At 36.5% G+C, this 19,227-nt stretch overlaps 1 pseudogene across 1 annotated transcript; it reads left to right on the top strand.

The window, feature by feature from the left end:
- The first annotated feature begins 217 nt into the window (after positions 1 to 217).
- Positions 218 to 11,856, top strand: LOC103274068 (annotated as a pseudogene). Its single transcript, XR_505235.1, has 3 exons — positions 218 to 651; positions 782 to 1,363; positions 11,740 to 11,856. The product of XR_505235.1 is annotated as an armadillo repeat-containing protein 8-like (transcript).
- Positions 11,857 to 19,227: the final 7,371 nt, after the last annotated feature.

Here is a 19,227-nt window from a genome sequence, read left to right as displayed (position 1 = left end):
ATTAATATCATTAATGTAAAAATTCTAACGAAATTAATAAGACGATTAAGATGATTGCTTCAACTGTGAAAGAGAAAAATGCATTCCTATTAGGAATGCCAAAAGAAAGAAAATATAAACAAATAACATATAAAAATGTGTTGAAAGTTTTAAATATTATATTTTTGTTTATCAAATAGGCAAATTGTAAAAACAATAGCAGCTGAAATTTCTGAAGATGGTGTTCCTGCTGGAAACCCCAATCTGCATGAGCATCTTCTCAGAAGTAACAGCTAGCAGTTGCCACTACATTGACAGGCTGTTTCACCCTGATCTCCAGAGAGTTCTGCAAGGTGTCATGCAAGTAAGACATGAAAAATGCTGTAATTGGAAACAGAAGCAAAAAGCTAATCTCATAGTGTCAGGAGCTGTTCCAAAATTGTTGTACTTGCTTCAGCAAGAAGCCACAAGCATGGAGCTGAAAGCTGAATGTGCAGTGGTATTGGGAAGTCTTGCTATGGGTGCTGAAAACAATGTCAAGTCTCTACTGGACTGCCATATTATCCCTGCCTTACTGCAAGGACTTCTGTCCCCAGACTTGAAGTTCGTTGAAGCTTGCCTCCAATGCCTTCGTACCATCTTCACCAGTCCTATCACTCCAAAGGAGCTTCGGTACATGTTCCTTGTTTCTATGTTCTCCTTCCTTCAATTCCAGTATGCCACAGAGATATCACTCCTCATGGCACTGCTCAACAGGTCTTGCTATACCCAGGAGTACATTTGTCAGATCTTTTCACACTAGTGTAAAGGGCCAATTCATCAAGCAATTTTATTTTAACCCTGGCGCCGTTCAGAATATTGCTCACCTACTAAACTTTCTGTCCTATAATGTTTGGATGCAAGCGTTGAAATGCTTCTCAGTTTTAGCTTTTGAAAATTCCTAAGTATCAATGACCCTGGTAAATGTTTTGGTTGAAGGTGAGTTGTTACCACAGATTTTTGTGAAGATGTTACAAAGAGATAAGCCCATTAAGATGCAGCTCACATCAGCAAAATGTTTAACTTATATGTGTAGAGCTGGAGCAATTCAGATGGATGACAACTGTTTTGTATTGCCTTGTTTGCAGTAAGGAGAGATTGCTAGAGGAGAGAGCTGAAGGAGCTGAGACACTTGCCTATCTGATTGAACCAGATGTTGAGCTGCAAGAATCGTTAAGCATAACCGATTACCTCATTGCCATGCTTGCTGATTATTTCAAGTATCCCAAATCATTGGGATATTTAAAGGCTTAACCACGATTTAAAACATGCTCAAGAACTCCACCAGGCTGCATTCAAGCTCTATGGCTCTTTTGGAACAAATTATGAAGACATCTGGAAGAAGGTGAGTCTGGGAGAAGGGCATCTCCCAGTCCTGACAGCCAGCAAGCAGGGAGTGACATCAACCCGAAAGTTGTGGTGAAGAGCAGTAACAGTGACTGTTTGAATATAATAAAGCAGCGTGAATAAAGGCATAATTAAAGAATGGAGCCGGGCTCGGTGGCTCAGCCTGTAATCTCACGCCTTTGGGAGGCTGAGAGAGTGGATTTCCTGAGCCCGCGGGTTCGAGACCCGCCTGGGCAGCGAGACCTCATCTCTACAATAAATCAAAAAATCAGCCGGGCGTGGTAGCGCATGCCTGTAATTCCGGCTACTTGGAAGGCTGAGGCGGAGGATCGCTGGAGCCCAGCAAGTCGAGGCTGCGGTGGCCGGGAGCGGCCACTGCACTCCAGTCTGGGCGACAGAGTGAGACTCCACTCAAAAAAAAAAAAAAAAAAAGAATGAATGGGACTCAGGTTTGGGGGGTTGTTTTTAGAACATAGAGTGACATGGTCATGCTGGAATGACAACTGGTGTGCTTTTTTGTGCATAATTAATATGAATTATTATGTTACACATTTTTGAATGTGTTCTGATAAAAATCAATTGTAGCACTCCATCATCAATAACTCAAGAAACAACAGATGCTGGAGAGGATGTGGGAAAAAGGAAACGCTTCCACACTATTATGAGAGTATAAACTAGTACAACCTCTGTGGAAAACAGTATGGCGATTCCTAAAAGATCTAAAAATCGACCTTCCATACAACCCAGCAATCCCCCTTCTGGGAATATATCCAGCGGAACTCAAATCACTCTATGAAAAAGATACCTGCACACATGCAAGTTCATTGCAGTATTATTCACAATAACAAAAATATGGAGCCACACTGCCCATTGAACGTGGACTGAATTTTTAAAATGTGGTATATGTACATGATGGAATATTATGCAGTTAAAAAAAAGGACAAAATTATGAACTTTGCAACAACTTGGACAGACTTAGAGTCTATAATACTCAGTGTTGTATCACAGAAAAAAAAGAACTAAGTACCAAATGCTCTTACTCATAAGCAGACCCTGAAGAATTTTCATACTGTAAGAAAGAGATTGGCAGTAGTGGGAAACTGTCAGGGTAGGGAGGGGAGGAGCACACTTCATCAATGAGGGTATCTTACCTCAAACCAGGTGGGACCAAAATGAGGCCCAAATTTTACTTCTATAATGGCCATTTGTGTACCTAACCTCGAATTGTACTCCACATCTTTAAAAACATAAAAAGAAAATCCTAACATTAGAATTGTAAATGTTATTTATAGAAATACTTCCAATGCCATTGAGAAATTAAAATCTCTATTGTATACTATTATTTGATATGTGGCTTAGTTTTATGTTGTTGTTTTTTTGCTACTATGCAAGTTTAATGTGAATAAAATCTTTGTGGAATGATGATTTTATATGTTTAGTGAGTGGTCATCTGAATTTTCCAGCTCCCCCCAAAATATATTACTGGTATAGCACCCTTATGTCACTAAAGCCTAGTCTAACACTGAGCTCATGTTCTTTATGAGAATAGTTGTAGGTGAGGAGTAAAGTATAGTGGTAAGCTCTGTCCAGGCTCCCTCCACAAACCAAAAGACTGGCGTTTACCACTTAAAAACATATATAATCTAACACATTCTAACACATACTACACAAGACTTTTAGCACCTTTGGTGAGCAGCACCACCCATGTTCTGTCTTGAGGAGTCATAGAAGAAAAAGCAAAATGAGCATTACTTACTCAACATGACAACTTACTAAATCTCCCCTTCTGTATTGGTATTTTAAGGAACACTGAGAGAAATCACAAAATACTGGAGTTTGTCAAGATTCAGAGAAGTATTTCAGACCTATAGAAAGAGAAGTGTGAAAAAACCTTAGATTTGTTAAAATAAATTGTAATGGAATCATTCTTGAAGAAATTGAAGTAATATTAGCAAGATTAAATGTGTGAGTAGCTTTGATTTAAAATCAGTGCAAAAAGCAAAACTTAATAAGCTGAGTATTTCCATGTACCTCAGTTTAGTTTGGTTAACAAGGTGTCCATGTCATGGACTAAAAGGGAGAGGGATAGACCATAATGGGGAGAAATGGGGTGCCGTTTGTACTTCTTTGTACTTTTTTGTTAATAAACTGTTGTTTTGGAATTATTGACTTAATTTGTAATATCATGTTCTAGAAATACTTACAACATAAGAGTCTAATCAGTAGTCTATTAAAACTTGTGTTCATTTTATTTATAATTTCCTGGTAAGGCTAACTTGACCATTTTTATAGAAAGATGACAAATAAAGAATATGCTATAATTATTAAGTGTAGTTTTTTGTGTGATAAAGTAAAGATATTCTGACATTCTTATGTAATGGAAATTATATAGCATTTTTAGGAAGATATTTAATTTCTTAGAAATTAAGTGTTGGAATAATTTACAGTTCATAGTGACTACTGAAGAGAGAAATTGCAAAATGAAAAGTGTAAAGTAATTTTGTGATAAAATCTTCTTGAAGACTGATTTTAAAAAAAGAGAAAATTCTATGAATTGTCATTTTCATCCACTCTAGAAAGGAGTATAAGTGGGTATGGAACCAAATTCCTTTATTTACACTTCCAAAGTTCAAAGGTTTTTCATAGCTCGTTTGATGGTAAAAATTGACTTGAATTTATATGAGGCTACTCATATCTTTTAGTGATTTTTCTTCATGAGACTATTAATACTTTTCACTAGGAAAATAGTAATGTCTTTAAAAGCACTTCTTTAGATTCAAAGAAAGATGATATCTAGTTGATAATGTTAGCTTTCTGAAATCCAAAAATTAGAGATCCTTAGAAAATTATTCTAAAAAAGGTAACATATAGAAATATTTATAAATAATGATATTCATCAGTATTATATGCAACAGTAAGAAACTGAAAACAATTTGTATGTTCATCAATAAGAGGGTGTAAGATAAGCAATGGTGTCAACATTGCTGGAATATCATAGTTAAAAAAAATGCTTTTAAGTTTATTTGGTGACATAGACCCAAGCTGAAATAAGAACAAAATGATGAAACAATAATACCAACTATATATTTATTTAAAAAATTCTTGAAATAAATTTTTCCTTGGGAAGTAGAATTATGGGTTGTTCTGAGTTTTTAAAACCTAACTCTAGTGTATTATGGATTATTTAAAAATCACATATTATTATTACAAAGAGAAAAAAGAAAATGCAATTCACTTTGAAATTGTAGACCCTTTCAATTATTTGAGCTCAGAAAGAGGTTTCAAAAATAGAGGACCGTGCTTAGAAATTTGGATTATCATTTGCATGAGCCAGACTCTCAGGCTTGATTAAACCACAGACCATATATTAAACTTTGTAATTAAAAGACCATACTTTCATTGACCAATTGTTGATGACTTCAAACATATATTTTAGGGTTTTTGCTATTAGTTGTCATTTATTATAAGGGAATGTAAACAAAGTTTTAACACAGTTTAAACCTCAAGATTAAAAGCTACAGTATATTTGAATATTATTATCTTATGTTTATCTAGGTTTTTGCAGCTTGTCCTGTACTATAACATTTATTTTCTATACATATATATGTGTTTCTGTGTTTTATAAAAATATGTTAATAAAGCCACAAAAACATAAAAAGAATGACACATATTTCTGAGTTCTTGCAATGCAGTACTAATATCTGTTAATGTTTTTGCCAATTTCGTTTAAAAAATGAACACCTTCTATTTAAAATTGAAGTCTTCTTTAACTACTTTCCCCATCCACATTCACAAATATATCTCAAATATCTGGAAATACATCCAACCAAGGAGGTGAAAGATCTCGACAACGAGAACTACAAAACATTGCTGAAGGAAATAAAAAAGGACATGAACAAATGGAGAAACATCCTGTGTTTACGGATTGGAAGAATCAATACTGTTGACATATCCATGCTGCCCAAAACAATCTAAAGATTCAGTGCAATTCCTGTTAAACTACCAGTGTCATTTTTCACATATCTAGACAAACTAATACTTAAATTCAGATGGAAACAAAAAACAGCCCGAATAAACAAAGCAATCCTAAGCAAAAAGAACAAAGCCAGAAGCATCACATTATGGGACTTCAAACTTTACTACAAGGCCACAGTAGCCAAAACAGCATGATACTGGTACAAAAATAGACACACAGACCAACAGAACAGAATAGAGAACTTTCACCTATAACCAACAGGTCATAAATAAATCAGTGCACCTATAATCAACTGATTTTTGACAAAGTTGACAAAAATAAACATTGGGGAAAGAACACTCTATTCAATATATGGTGCTGGGAAAACTGGCTAACCAATATATTGAAGAACGAAGCTGGACTCCTAGGAAACATTCTTCTGGACATCAGTCCAGGCAACAAATTTATGAACAAGTCCTTAAAAATAAAGGCAACGAAAACAAAAATTGACTCTTGAGACCTAATTAAAATAAAGAGCTTCAATATAGCAAAATAAATTATCAATGGTATAGACAGTCTACAGAATGGAAGATGATATTTGCAAACTATATATCTGACAAAGGACTAATATCTAGTATCTATATGGAACTTAAACCAATTGAAAGAAAAAAAAATAACTCCATTAAAAAGTGGACAAAGGGTCGGATGTGGTGGCTCAAGCCTGTAATCCAAGGTGAGGGAATTGCCAGCGCCAACGGGTTTAAGAACAGCCTGGACAACTTGGAGAGAGATCATGGTTACAATAAATCAAAAAACAAAACAAAACTTAGCTGGGCGTGGTAGTACACGCCTGTAGTTCTGGCAACTAAGAAGGCTGAGGCAGAAGGATTGCCTGAACCCAGTGGGTTGACACTGGGGTGGCCATCAGCATGCCACTGCACTCCAGCCTGGGTAACAGAGTAAGACTTCAATTCGAGAAAGAAAAAGTGAGCAAAGGATATAAACAGACACTTCTCAGAAGACATACAAGTGGCCAACATACATATGAAAAAATGCTCAACATCTCTAATTATCAGATACATGTTAATCAAAACTACAATGAGGTACCATCTCATACCAAGTAAAAGAAAAACAGATGTTGGTAAGATTGCAAGAAAAGGTAATACTCCTACACTGTTGGTAGGAATGTAAGCCAGCTCAAATTCTGGAGAAAGTATTTTGGAGATTTCTCAAAGAATGAAAAATAGATTTACCATTCAACCCAGCAATCCCACTACTGAGTACATACCCAAGGAGCATACAGTGTTCTAGTGAAAAGACACCTACAATCGTATGTTTATCACCACTATTCACATTAGCAAAGACTGGAATCAACCTAGATGCTCATCAACAGTGGACTGGATAAAGAAAATGTGGTGCATATACACTACAGAATACTATGCCATAAAAAAATACAAAATTATATTCTTTGCAGCAACATGGATGCAGTTGGAGGGTAATTTCTAAGAGAATTAACACAGAACAGAAAACTGAATATTACCGTTTTCACTTAAGAGTGGTAGTTAAACAATGGGTGCACATGAGCATACAGATGGGAACAACAGATACTGGGGACTCCAAAAGTGGGACGGAAAGGGTTTTAAAATGACCTATGGGGTACCCTGCTCATGATTGACCTATGGGGCACCCTGCTCACGATTTGGGTGACAGGCTCAATAGAAGCCCAAACCTCGTCATAACACAATAAACCCATGTAACAAACCTGCGTATGTACCTTTTGAATCTAAAATAAAAATTAAATTAAAAAGAAACAAATATATCTCATATTCATGTATATATACATATATCTCAGTGAACAGTATATAGTATTCTTTCGTGTCGTGTGAATAAAGTGTATTTTAAACTCTAATTTTTTACTGCACTTGTTCTTCCCTTTATTTTTTTAATTCAATATTCTTTTATTCATGTTAGGAAGAAATATAAAGACATATGTATTAATCATTCATTGTAAACACTATCAAATTTCTTGTCATTTGTTCTTCAAAATAATCCTCCCCTCACACACTTTATAGCTGAGATATTAAGTGAATCATCAAAACTATGAAAAAAGACCTAATGGGAATTGTTCTAAAACTAGTTGTGTTCAAGATTCATTCTCTGGTAAAGAGCATTTTTAGGTAGAAAAGCCAAGCTTACAGAAAGCTGGAAATTCATCGTTAATTATTATTTGACATTGCCCGGAGAACATCTGAAGATGTGTCTATTTTTGAGAGATGAATTGAAAATGATGACTTTAATTTTTACTACTATATTTCTTATGCGAAGCTTAAGACATAAATGAAATACAACTACATTGTGCCTCCCACTGTCCTTCAAATTTTTATCAGTAGAGCACGTCTCTGGGGGCCTTAGATGACACCCCACAGACCCCATGGCATCTCTTCTTAGGTTATAGTCTCTAACTTACTTTAAGTGTAAACACAGTCTGAATTTGGAAACTGTGTCCTGTCCAAGACACTCGATAAAATCCTGATCCTGATGTTTCAGCTAATTGCTTTCCTGGACAAGCTCAGGTCCTCTTCAGGCTGGAGGCCTTCAATGAGGTGAGGGGTGAGCTGAGAAGGGCAAAGTCCTTCCTCCCTTTGCTCCCTCCCTGACGGCTTTTTCACCTACTCACTAGTTGTTTTCAGTTTTTATTTTCTACAGGTAAGCAAGAAAAGAAGGAAAGACAAAGAGATAGGACATTTCATACTCGTTGGGTGACTTTTCAATCAACAAAGCTGACAGATGAATAAATCTGCTGCTCCTATGTGTGTGGGCTGACAGTCCAATCTTTCTCTTGGTGAAGCTTTTGTGACTTCTGTGGAGATTCCTTGTTGGACCTCTCTCGTAAATCACCCTGACACCTCCATTTCAGGTGGGTGTTTGTAATTCCTTCTTCAGCACCTGGCTATGGTGCTTACACATCCAGTCTTTTTCACTGAGGTCTCCTTGCCCCTCCAGGCAGCCCTAACTGACAGAACCAAGAAGACCCTTGTTGTTGTTTTCTCATATGACCTCTACCTGACCCTTGGAAAGGTTCAGCATTCCTTACGCAGGGTGAGGTGCTGGATCCCAAGGCAGAAACCCACTCCAGGCTCTATCATGAAAGCCAGGCCTGCTTTTACCCTTCAGATTTCCTACTTTAAACTGGATAAGGCTTTCTTAGGAGTGAGGCAGGCAAAGCGCTCCATATTTTCTGGTTATGGGAAGGAAGTTTCTGAGCTTTCGGTTATGTCCTTGAAACCCCTCTCTTCCCTCACATATTGGTAGGGTGTAGATTTAGAATTTCAACACATACTTCCAAAGAAAATTCTCTGCAAATCCCTAACCACACTATCTATAGACCAGGTATCATTTTATGTATACAACTGCATTGATAGAAAGGAGTTGATTTATACTTTTAACTGATGTTTATCTTATTGGGACCTCAGTCAAAATGAGATAAGAAAAATATCATTTAATTTCCTATGTTACCTGACCAAGTGAGACAAGGAAAATTACTTAATCAGTCTGCATTTCCCCACATTTAAAATGAGCATTAACTGAGGTAGTGGGATAATAATAGCACTTTACTCGTATGATTGTTGAGAGTATTAAATAAATCGATACATGTAAAGGCTTAGAACATGTCTGGCTTGTCATAAGAACTCAGTTAAGTGTTAGTTGCTACTATTTATCTTTCAAAATTCAACTTAACTCATACTCCCTAATTAGTCTTTCTTAATTTATCCAAACAATGTTAAGCATGGCTTCCTCTCAAAGAACCTTAAGTGAGTTATGACTATTTTGTGTTTTCAAATTTAAGTGTCACGTTCCTACAAATAGGTGTTTATATGTGTGCCTTCTCCTTTAATTCTTCAGGCCAAGAACTTTGATCTGTTTGTTTTTGTTTCTCAAACATTTATCATGTTTGATGATTGAACAAGTGAATAGGACCCATCAGATGGCTAGACACTCAAGAATAGATATGTCAGTTTGCTTAACAGTGTCCATAGATAGTCCATTTTGCTGAGGTCAATGAATGAATGAATAAAGCTTTCATAGCAAACAAATCTCTGAAAGCTTTCAAATAGCACAGAAATATGCACAGTTTACACATTACTGTGCCAATATTTTACTATTAAAGCCATAAGAATTTGTAACAAAAACAAACTAAGAAAGCATTGGATCTGCTAAAAGCTTAATGTTACTGGGCTGTGTTCTGAGAGAAAAGCAAATATCTTTATAATTATTCCATGTGGATAATTTACTGAAAGAATATAATCTAAAAATGGTAGTCGATTACTCCCTATTGCTATTAATTAATTCTAGCTGTTTATTATTCTATAGACTTCAGAAAAAAATAAAATTAGCTAGATGATGATAAACTTGAGTAGTAACACTAAATGGTAAATAAAATTAGAAATAATCTTTATTTATAATTACCTTGTACTTGTAATGAATATAAGTAAAAAACTCCAATAAATACAAGTTAAAAGTAGACTTATGCTATTTTTTCTTCCGATTTACAAAAATTGTTTTAGTATTAAATTCATTATTTAAAAATAATATAATGTTGATTGAGACCAAAAAGCATCCAGACAGAAAGAAAATTGATTTCCTTGAAATCTGAAACTAATTTAGTTATTTCTGCAGTTATTGAAGGCAGCTGCAATAATTGAGAGACAATAATAAAGTTTTTTGCTTCTTTATTTGTTTCTCCTTTTAAAGCTGAAATGTTCCATTTATTTAGTTTCATAAGATTAAAAGCATTTGGGGCATTTTTGAGCCATGAACAATAAAATTACCTTAGTCTTCATAATTTTAGGAGAGGTGCATGGCCATTGGTAAAGTTTTACAAATCATCACTGATAATTCTAATAATCAGCAGATTCCTCTCATAAGATGGCTTTAGGAACTGCCGTGGAAGAAATGCAAAAACATTGACTATGTTCTCTTTAGGAACCATTTTCCTGCCTACTTCAGTCCTAATAAGATAAACTGTTCTAAAAAGGTTTAGATGGCACTATGAAGAATAAAGAAGCTGACTTGACTTATTCTGCTTTCAACTTGCTACCAGACTTAGGGCAAGTTACTTAAGCTTGGCATTAGTTGTAAAAATGAAACATCTGTTTAGGCATTGGTAAATCAGAGATTAGTGCATTTACTTTCCAGGGTTATTTTAAAGTTCAATATAGTCGATATTAATTAAGTGTCTTAGAAGCTTCTACATGCCCTATAAAAATGAGATTACTATTATTATAGTAATACCTTTTTTTTTTTGCAAGGAATGGAAACTACTTTAAATAAGGGATGGATAAGTAATAATTTTCTTTTCTTTCTTTTTTTTTTTCTGCGTTGGAGTCTCACTCTGTCGCCCAGACTGGAATGCAGTGGCCGCTCCCGGCCACCACAGCCTCGACCTGCTGGGCTCCGGCGATCCTTCCGCCTCAGCCTTCCGAGTAGCTGGAACTACAAGCGCGCGCTACCACGCCCGGCTCATTTTTTTTTTTTTTATTTCTTGTAGAGATGAGGTCTCGCTGCCCAGGCGGGTCTCGAACCCGCGGGCTCAGGCAATCCACTCACCTCGGTCTCCCAAAGGCCGCGGGATTACAGGCTGAGCCACCGAGCCCGGCGGATAAGTAATAATTTTCATGATGGGAGGGAGTGGGTCCACTTTCTTCTGTTCTCAACATGGGATATTCTAATATACTCGGGTCCAGTTCAGAGGGACTTACCCCTTGACTTATCAGGTAAAAACACATTTATTTTGGTTTATGAAAGCTTGAAGCACAGGGAGAGTAGTTAATTCTCTCAGTTTTACTGGATGTTTGATTCTGCAGCTTTTTCTAAGCAATCAGCAGCTGGCAAAGGTCCTCAGTCACTTCTGTTGAATGCAGCTCTGGGCATAACTCTTTTCCAGGTTTTCAGGTCCTGATGGTTTATAAGACACAGACCATCAATGATGCACTTCAAGGAATGGAGTCCATGAGATGACCTAGCTTTCTTTCTACTTTCCTGACCCATTTTCCCTAGGTTTTATCTCCTTCCTGATATGCCAGTTGGCAACTAAGCTTTCTTGATAAAATAGCAAAAGTAAGAACATAAAAGCCTAAAACGCAACAGAATTTCCCTGCCTTTTTCTGACACCACAGGCACTAACCGGGATTTCCAAGTAAGTAAATAAGGTACTATACTCAGACCTCACTGAGAATAGAACTGGAATGCCAGTTACTAAGGAATCTAACTCTCAGAGACCACTCCATTTCTCCCACTGCCACTGTGCTCTGCATAATTTTTCTCTGTTCTCTTTTGTGCTATCCAGCTTTATCTGCATATTTATCTTGTACATAATCCAGTATGACTGTGATCTCTGGATATGCATCATTATTTCTTAGGTCCGGGGCAACCTTCAGCTAGCAACAGTCTTGGAGCTCTTAAATCAGAGAGACAATCTGCTTCAACCAGATGAGTGGTTTTATCTATTGCCGACTCCGGGAATGGAGTTAAGATAACTCCATTAAGATAACTCATTGACCACCAGAACAACCTCTTGATAAAGCAAATCCAGTAATAAATAAACATCTTATTACAATAAGAGAGCCCATATTTTCACAGTCTTAGCAGCATTTTAAAAGGGAGAGATGGATTTAAGGGATGAATTTGAGGATTTGGAGGTATATGTTAAGATAAGTCTTTCAATCTGGAACCAACTTTAGATTGGACAAGTTAATGACAGAATAGTTTAGGGCTGGTCAACACAGTGACGTGAGGATTTCTCAGAGTCTTACAGAGTAAATAGTCTTTTGATAAGCCTACTAAAGTGACCCATTGTCCTAAGAAGGGGTAAGGAGAGCTAGCTGAGTATTCTGTTGTTCAGATAAATGGATTTTGGAAGTAGCTCTTAAAACAAACAATAAAGTCAGTTGGAACTTTGTCTTCCTGAGCTAGAGTTTCCTAAAGTCTGTTAATTTACACAGTGAACTGTGTGTTTTAGATAGTTTTCTGTTCTCAATTCCTCAATGCTGTTAGAATCACTTGGAGGAGGGAAGGCATTTTAAATAATATAGCTCATCTACACCAGGACAGCAAAATTTTATCTTTATCGGAGGTGCATGGCCATTGGTAACGTTTTAAAAGTCATCACAGGTGATTCTAATGATCAGCAAGGAGCAAACTGTTGGCCTAGATTATCATTTGAAGTCAGGTCACGTAACCCAATGGTTTTTCTGTGTTTGGTCAGATATCTATGTGGTGGTAGGCTGAAGTGGAGTAGGTAAGACATGTAAAATATAAAACTGTTTCTTCTAGTGACAGTGGGTGTGGGTAGGTAACTGGAAACTTGTCTACCAGAGGCATTTATTGTCCCCAGGGAGTGCCTGATGTGCAATGACTCACCATATATTCTCTCCACCCACATTTTTTATCCAGGTGTTAAAAGACCAACACCCCTAGAAGTCAAAGGAGTTTAAGTTGCCAGAACATGAGTCCGTCTAGAACTTGTGCAGGCTGGATACAGCAGGTGCCATGGCTGCTGCTGCTAACTAGAAGTGGGTGGAGGCAGCAAAGAGAATCCTGTTGTTGTTCACGGGCCATGGGCCAAAGGCTCAGGAGAATAGATACCAAAAAGATGATGAATCAGCTGATTAGTGTGGGAGTGCCAAATTTTGGTCAAGAAAAGGTTATGGGAATATCTGGGAAATGGAGAAGTAATGGAATGACTGGAGACCTGTTAGAGCAGGAAAAGAGCTAGGCAAGAATTTAGACTAGTATTCCATAAAGTTCTTGGTTATGGGGGCAAGCCAGGTAGGAACTGGAGGTGAAGCCCTAGGGAGAATATCAGGAAGAATTTGACCACGTTTTAGTAGAGAAGAAAAAGGATTCAGTTTAAGCATAGCTGTTGGTAATGCTTTGATCTCAGGCTAGCTGCAGGAAACAGAACTGTAAGAATGATATACAATGACCAACCACAACCAGCAAAGAATAGAGGATTAGTTACACAAAAGGCATAGGGTTAATTGCCTAGTGTTTTCTCGATGCCAATAAACCAAAAACAAAAACAAAAATGTTTGAGACCAAATGAAAAATAAATATTTCAGAGAGACATTTTTCTCAGGGAGGAATCAAATAGCATCAAATCCATAAAGTTACTATTTATGGACCAGGAGGACAATTCAAAGGGATGATGAGTAGCCATAAAATTGACCAAAAAAAAAAAAAAGTAAACTCTAGTGTGTCAAGATTATAGAGAGACAACTATTTCATATAATACCAGTTTAAAAATCCTCTTGAAGAGCAATTTGGCCTCAGATGATAATTCAAAAAATGACCTGACAATTTCATAACTCCTAGGTAAATTCTTACACATGTCCATAAGAAGACATTTACAACTATGTCCATTGAAATGTTAATTATAAACCAAAGAATTAAAAATAGTTCCAGTGGTTAAAGAATTACTAAAATAATGATAATTAATTTGTTTAAGGGAATACCACATGTTCATTAAAATAAATAGTCTAAAATACAAGAATTGACATTTATAAATAATAAATTTAAAAAGCAAGTTGCAAAATCATTCCTACAATATGGTAGCATTATTATATATAATATGTCTATCATATATTATATATAATTATATCTATATTATACATTATATATAATTATACCTATATTATACATATCTTATATATACATAATATAGAATAGTAGCTGGGCATGGTGGAATAAGCTTATATTCCCAGGTATTTTGGAGGCTGAGGTGAAAGGATAGATTTAGGTAGGAAATTTCAGGCTGTGCACTGTGCGCTATAATTGTGTCTGTGACTAGTCACTGCACTCCAACCTGGGCAATGTAGTGAAACCTGTCTGTAAAAATTAATTATATATGGTAGTAATATAACTCACTTATTGGTACATATATTTTAAAAATATAGAAATACAGATTTATTTGTACCAAATCCATAAGAATAATTGCATTTATAGAAGGAATTGGGGCTTGGAATGGTATCACAGCACTATGCGCAATATTTTATTTTTTTAAATCTGAAACATGTTTGATGCAGCATTATCATTTACAAATTCAGTTTGTTAAGCTCATGGGTATTATTTATATATTTTTGGCTTTATTAATTTAAAACAGTCAACCAAATATAAATATACAAACAACAAAAATTAATCACATGGTATACTTCACAATATTTAGTGAATTGTATTAATTTAGTTTATCAAAATACTTATAGGATATTGTAGATGACAAAGACAACAACATTTAGTCTGCTTCCAAGGAGATCCTGATAGCTAAAGAAAACACACACACAATTACAAGGGTAAGTATAAATTTTTATGAAAACACATATGAAGAAGGTAATAATTTTTATTAGGAAAAGAACATCAAGGAAATCTACAAGGAAGACAAAACATTTTATATTGGCCACACTGAAAGACTAGGGTGTTCAGGAAGGGGGAACCGCATTGATAAAGGGACAGAGAAATAAAACAAGTAGTCATTTTTAATAACAACATTTAGCATTGTGTGATTGGATCATCTGGATTGTAGAGGTAAATGGCAAAAAATAGATCTAGAAATTGGAGCTAGTTAATAAAAAGGTTAGAATGTTATGTTAATGAGTTTGGTACAGAGGTGCATCACAGTAAAATAATGCTGTTTCTGATACGTAAGATAGACTGAATTAATGTGAGTCTGGAGGAAGAAATGCAAGAATCCAGGTAAGAGATACCCACCATTCACAACTGAGTGATACCCTGTATTTAGCAGAGTCACCTCCACATCAACCATTACAAATATAGTCTCCACATTTCAGCAGTAAACTGAAGGTCAGAACCGGAAAGATTAGCCTGCTGGTGGCAACCCCAGAAAGAAGTAAATATTGAGGCTCAAAATAATATAAAAAGCAGAATAAAAAATTGCTGTTTATCCAATAGAAAAAGCTTTCTGTTCGCCATCTATTTCTCATTATAAAGAATAAATAAATACATAATGAGTACTCTCTAGGCAAATAAGGTTTTATTTGTCTGCAAAGCAAAACTAGCTTTCTTGTATGGTTGTACTGTAAACAGGGGTCCTTTGTAACTACACCCTTATGATTCTGGTGAACCTGCCAAAGGGAAGGTCTTATTGGCTGCGTAGTAAGTAACAGACTGGTTCCTCCACAGGAAAATCAAGGATTTATAATAAACCTGTAAGGGCTTTAAAGCACTTGTCTAAGTGACACTGATGCTTTGTTGGAGTGACATTCTGCACTGAGGCAGAATTTTCTCTTTGCCTTCACTCTCACCCCTCTATACTATAGAGACAACACTGATTTGGATATCAGAGGTCTTTGAATTTATCACACTTATACTTTTTCATCCTATGAATCCTTTAAATGAATGCTTCATCTCTTTTTCAGATAAAGGTTCCAGGACCTTTATCTGAAAGTAAAATTTATTTCTTTCAATTAACTGTGTCTTGGTCTTAGAGCACAGAACATAGCCATAATATACAGTAGTTTGATTCAAACTGCTGATTCAGTGGTCTTTCTAATCTCTTCTAATTCAAGCAAAGGGAGGGAGTACAAAACATTCCTGTATACCTTCTAGACTTTAAGGGGAATAACACTCTAAACATAGTTACCAATCTTTAGAGGATTAGTCACAGAGCAGTAATTTAGGCCCAGCCAGATGAAGATGGGTGTAGCCAAAATTGATCCCAAAGGATCTGAGAGCTTGGCTCTTGGTGAGTATCCCACCAGTGTGTGGGTGGGTTTCTGGCTTTCTCTACACTGTGTAGGGCAGAAGCTTCCTGGAGAACTCCTTCAGGGACAAGTTACATGCCTGGCTGATCTTTTAAACTATTTTTGTTCTTGTTCTATATCTAACATCTGGTCCAATCAGAGAGTCTTCCTCACTCTTTTGATGAAGTTGGAGACTTCACCCATCTTATGTTTTAGAGTTTTGTTAGTGAATTTAAAGTAAAGTCTGTCGTCTTTCAAAGAAGAAATTTAGAACAGGCAATCGAAACATCTTTTCAAGACCAATATTCTCACTCTTGCCAGGGGCTTTCTGCTCTGTGCCTGGGAGATGGAAAGCAGTGTGGAAAAAACTCTGATAAAGGTCTTTTATTGACTATAAAAACTTGAACAAATTATTTACTTTTCAAGGTCTTTAACTTATTTATAGTTGAAATCAGAGACAAAAATTTCCTCTTATAAAAATTGTTATAGCCGGGCTCAGTGGCTCAGCCTGTAATCCTAGCACTTTGGGAGACTGAGGTGAGTGGATTGCCTGAGCCCGCGGGTTCGAGACCTGCCTGGGCACTTGGCAAGACCTCATCTCTACAGTAAATCAAAAAAATTAGCCGGGCGTGGTAGCACGCGCCTGTAGTTCCAGTTTCTTGGAAGGCTGAAGCAGAAGGATTGCCGGAGCCCAGCAGGTCGAGGCTGCAGTGGTCGGGAGCGGCCACTGCACTCCAGTCTGGGTGACAGAGTGAGACTTCAACTCAGAAAAAAAAGAAAAAAATTGTTATGAAGGTTATTTGAAGAAGAAAAATTGTGTAAGAGATCTTGAAGCAAAGAAGATGTTCAGCACACATTAGTTCATGTTGCTATATTACTCAGTAAAATCAACCAAGAAAAAATTACTGTTGCATTTTAGAAAGAACTTCAAATTTCAAAATTAAATTTTCATAAACCTTTTTTTCAGTTTTCATTTTAAGACAAAAAATAACATCACTATGAATAGGTTATGGTAGGTGATAGTAGGTGAGAACGAAGTAGAAGTAAAAGATAGATGGTAATCTTATTTTCTCATTTACTGATCTCCTCAACTGGCTGTACTAGTATGAACTGCTGTCATGCATAACAAACTTATGCTTTATACCTTTTTCTTTTCATTAACTTTGTTAAGGAAAAGCCAACTTTGTTTTTACTTTATATTCACCTCTGAGTAGACAAACATGGCTGGAGGAAAACACAGGCTCACTTTGGGTTTACAACTCACTTTAGATTATTACCACAAACCTCAGACATGACCTCAGGGCCACTAAGCAGTTCAACTAGGTCTCAGATTTACTACATCCTTCTCCTCACTTTAGTCATCTATTTAATATCTTTTCCCATATCTGAAAACTTCACTTACCTTTCCTCTAATAGCAAATGACTTTACTTTTCATATTCACCTGAAGAAAACCAGAAGTGGTTAGAATAGAGTTTCATCATCATTCCTCTAAAAACGAATAGTTGAGCTACCTTAGAATTTATATTTCATACTGTGCTTTCTGTTAAAATGATGAGCTATCCCTTTTCCTATTAAAGATCAGAATTTTCACTTGTGTGCTGAATCCTATTTCTTCTTATCTTCTCAAGGACTTACTCTTGCATCATAAATTTTACACTTTCTAAAAACTCATTCCTATAAACTTAACCCTGTTGCAATGTCTTTCCTTTAAAAAACCCTTATAGAGCTGATGTTGATGTTTTCTTCTCTTTAGGAAGTAGCCTGTACATTTTACCTTTGCCTGATTTTTACTGTTCATGTCTAAACATACTCTAATCAGAAACCAATTCTGCCCCTTCAATGAAACCACTTCTCAGAGTTACCAATAGGCTTCATAAAACACATCTAGTCATTAGTTCTCAGCCTTTATATTGCTTAGAAGCAGCATTACCAGACCTGATAATTGCAGCTTTGAAATACTTATTTTGGTTTTCAATCCTCTTTCAGGCAAAAGATTCTAAATTTATCAAGACTATTATTCCATAGCAGCTTTATATGTAAACTGAAATAGAGATCTTTCTAAAAAAAAATTGGAGCATATGGCTTTTGGGGTAAGCAGTGATGTCCAGTCAGTTTCATGAGAAATGCACAAAATTTAAGATCATTATACTGAGAAAACACCATCAACTTTGATTGAAACAGACTGACAGAGTCTAAAAAGAAAAATAATAACTTTGGGCTCTCAAATTTATATAACCTGCAAACACAGGCCATCTTGTTGAAAAGGAAAGACATCCTATAATGCAGAACTGATAGAAAAGAAAACTGAACAATTTTGATTAGATGAAAACATTGGATTAAGAAACTTAAAAATAATTCCTTGAATGATGCCAGCAAGATAACAAAAGAGAAATTTCTTCGCTTGTGTGCTCTCATAGCAACAAGAATTTGGCAACCATCCATCAGCAAAAGGTTTTGTGGGCACTTTGGAATCCAGATGGGAGGTTGCAAAACCCTGGTGAAGTCCAAGACCTAGAAGGGCTCTTTGAAGAGGGTAGGTCCACATCCAGGTGACAGACTTGTTGACTGTAGTACAGACTATAGAACTAAAATGGCCTCATCCCTCTCTGGACTCAGTTACAACTTCATTTGTCCTTTCTTCTGCCACAAGAAACATCTGGGAAGGGACTTCGGAAAAATTATGTTCATCCATACATCAGGTCCTTGCAGTAGACCCTAGAGAGGCTTTGTAAATCAGCTCCAACCTCTCTTACTGCTATCTGAGGGCAATCCTGCCCACCCAAGGACCTGCCAAGCATCATATCTATCCAAGCTTCCAGATAGGCGTGTTGACCTCAGTCTCACCTGTGAACACTGAAGCAGCCTTGAGACTTAATTCCAACTACTCTCAGCCATGATATAGAACCAGTCCTCCCTGCTCAAGGACCTACCCAGTGACTCAGTAGATCTCCTCCGAGAGACCCAGAGGAGACCACATCTGTCTTACACCTGGTAACAGGCCAGCCATCTGAAGTCCCATCATTGGATCCTGAAGTGAACACTTGTCCCAGCCAGCCCAACTAATCAAGGTTCCAGAGGCAATTCAGTATGCCCAGGTCCCAGGCAGAATCCACGTCCACTAAAACTCATGGAAGTAGGCCCACTGCAGATGC

This window comes from Carlito syrichta, unplaced genomic scaffold (genome assembly GCF_000164805.1).
Source record: "Carlito syrichta isolate Samal-C Ts95f unplaced genomic scaffold, Tarsius_syrichta-2.0.1 Scaffold314364, whole genome shotgun sequence".
Classification (NCBI taxonomy): Eukaryota; Metazoa; Chordata; class Mammalia; order Primates; family Tarsiidae; genus Carlito; species Carlito syrichta.
The sequence above is the reverse complement of the archived record's forward strand: the minus strand, read 5'-3'. Positions and strand labels throughout refer to the sequence as shown.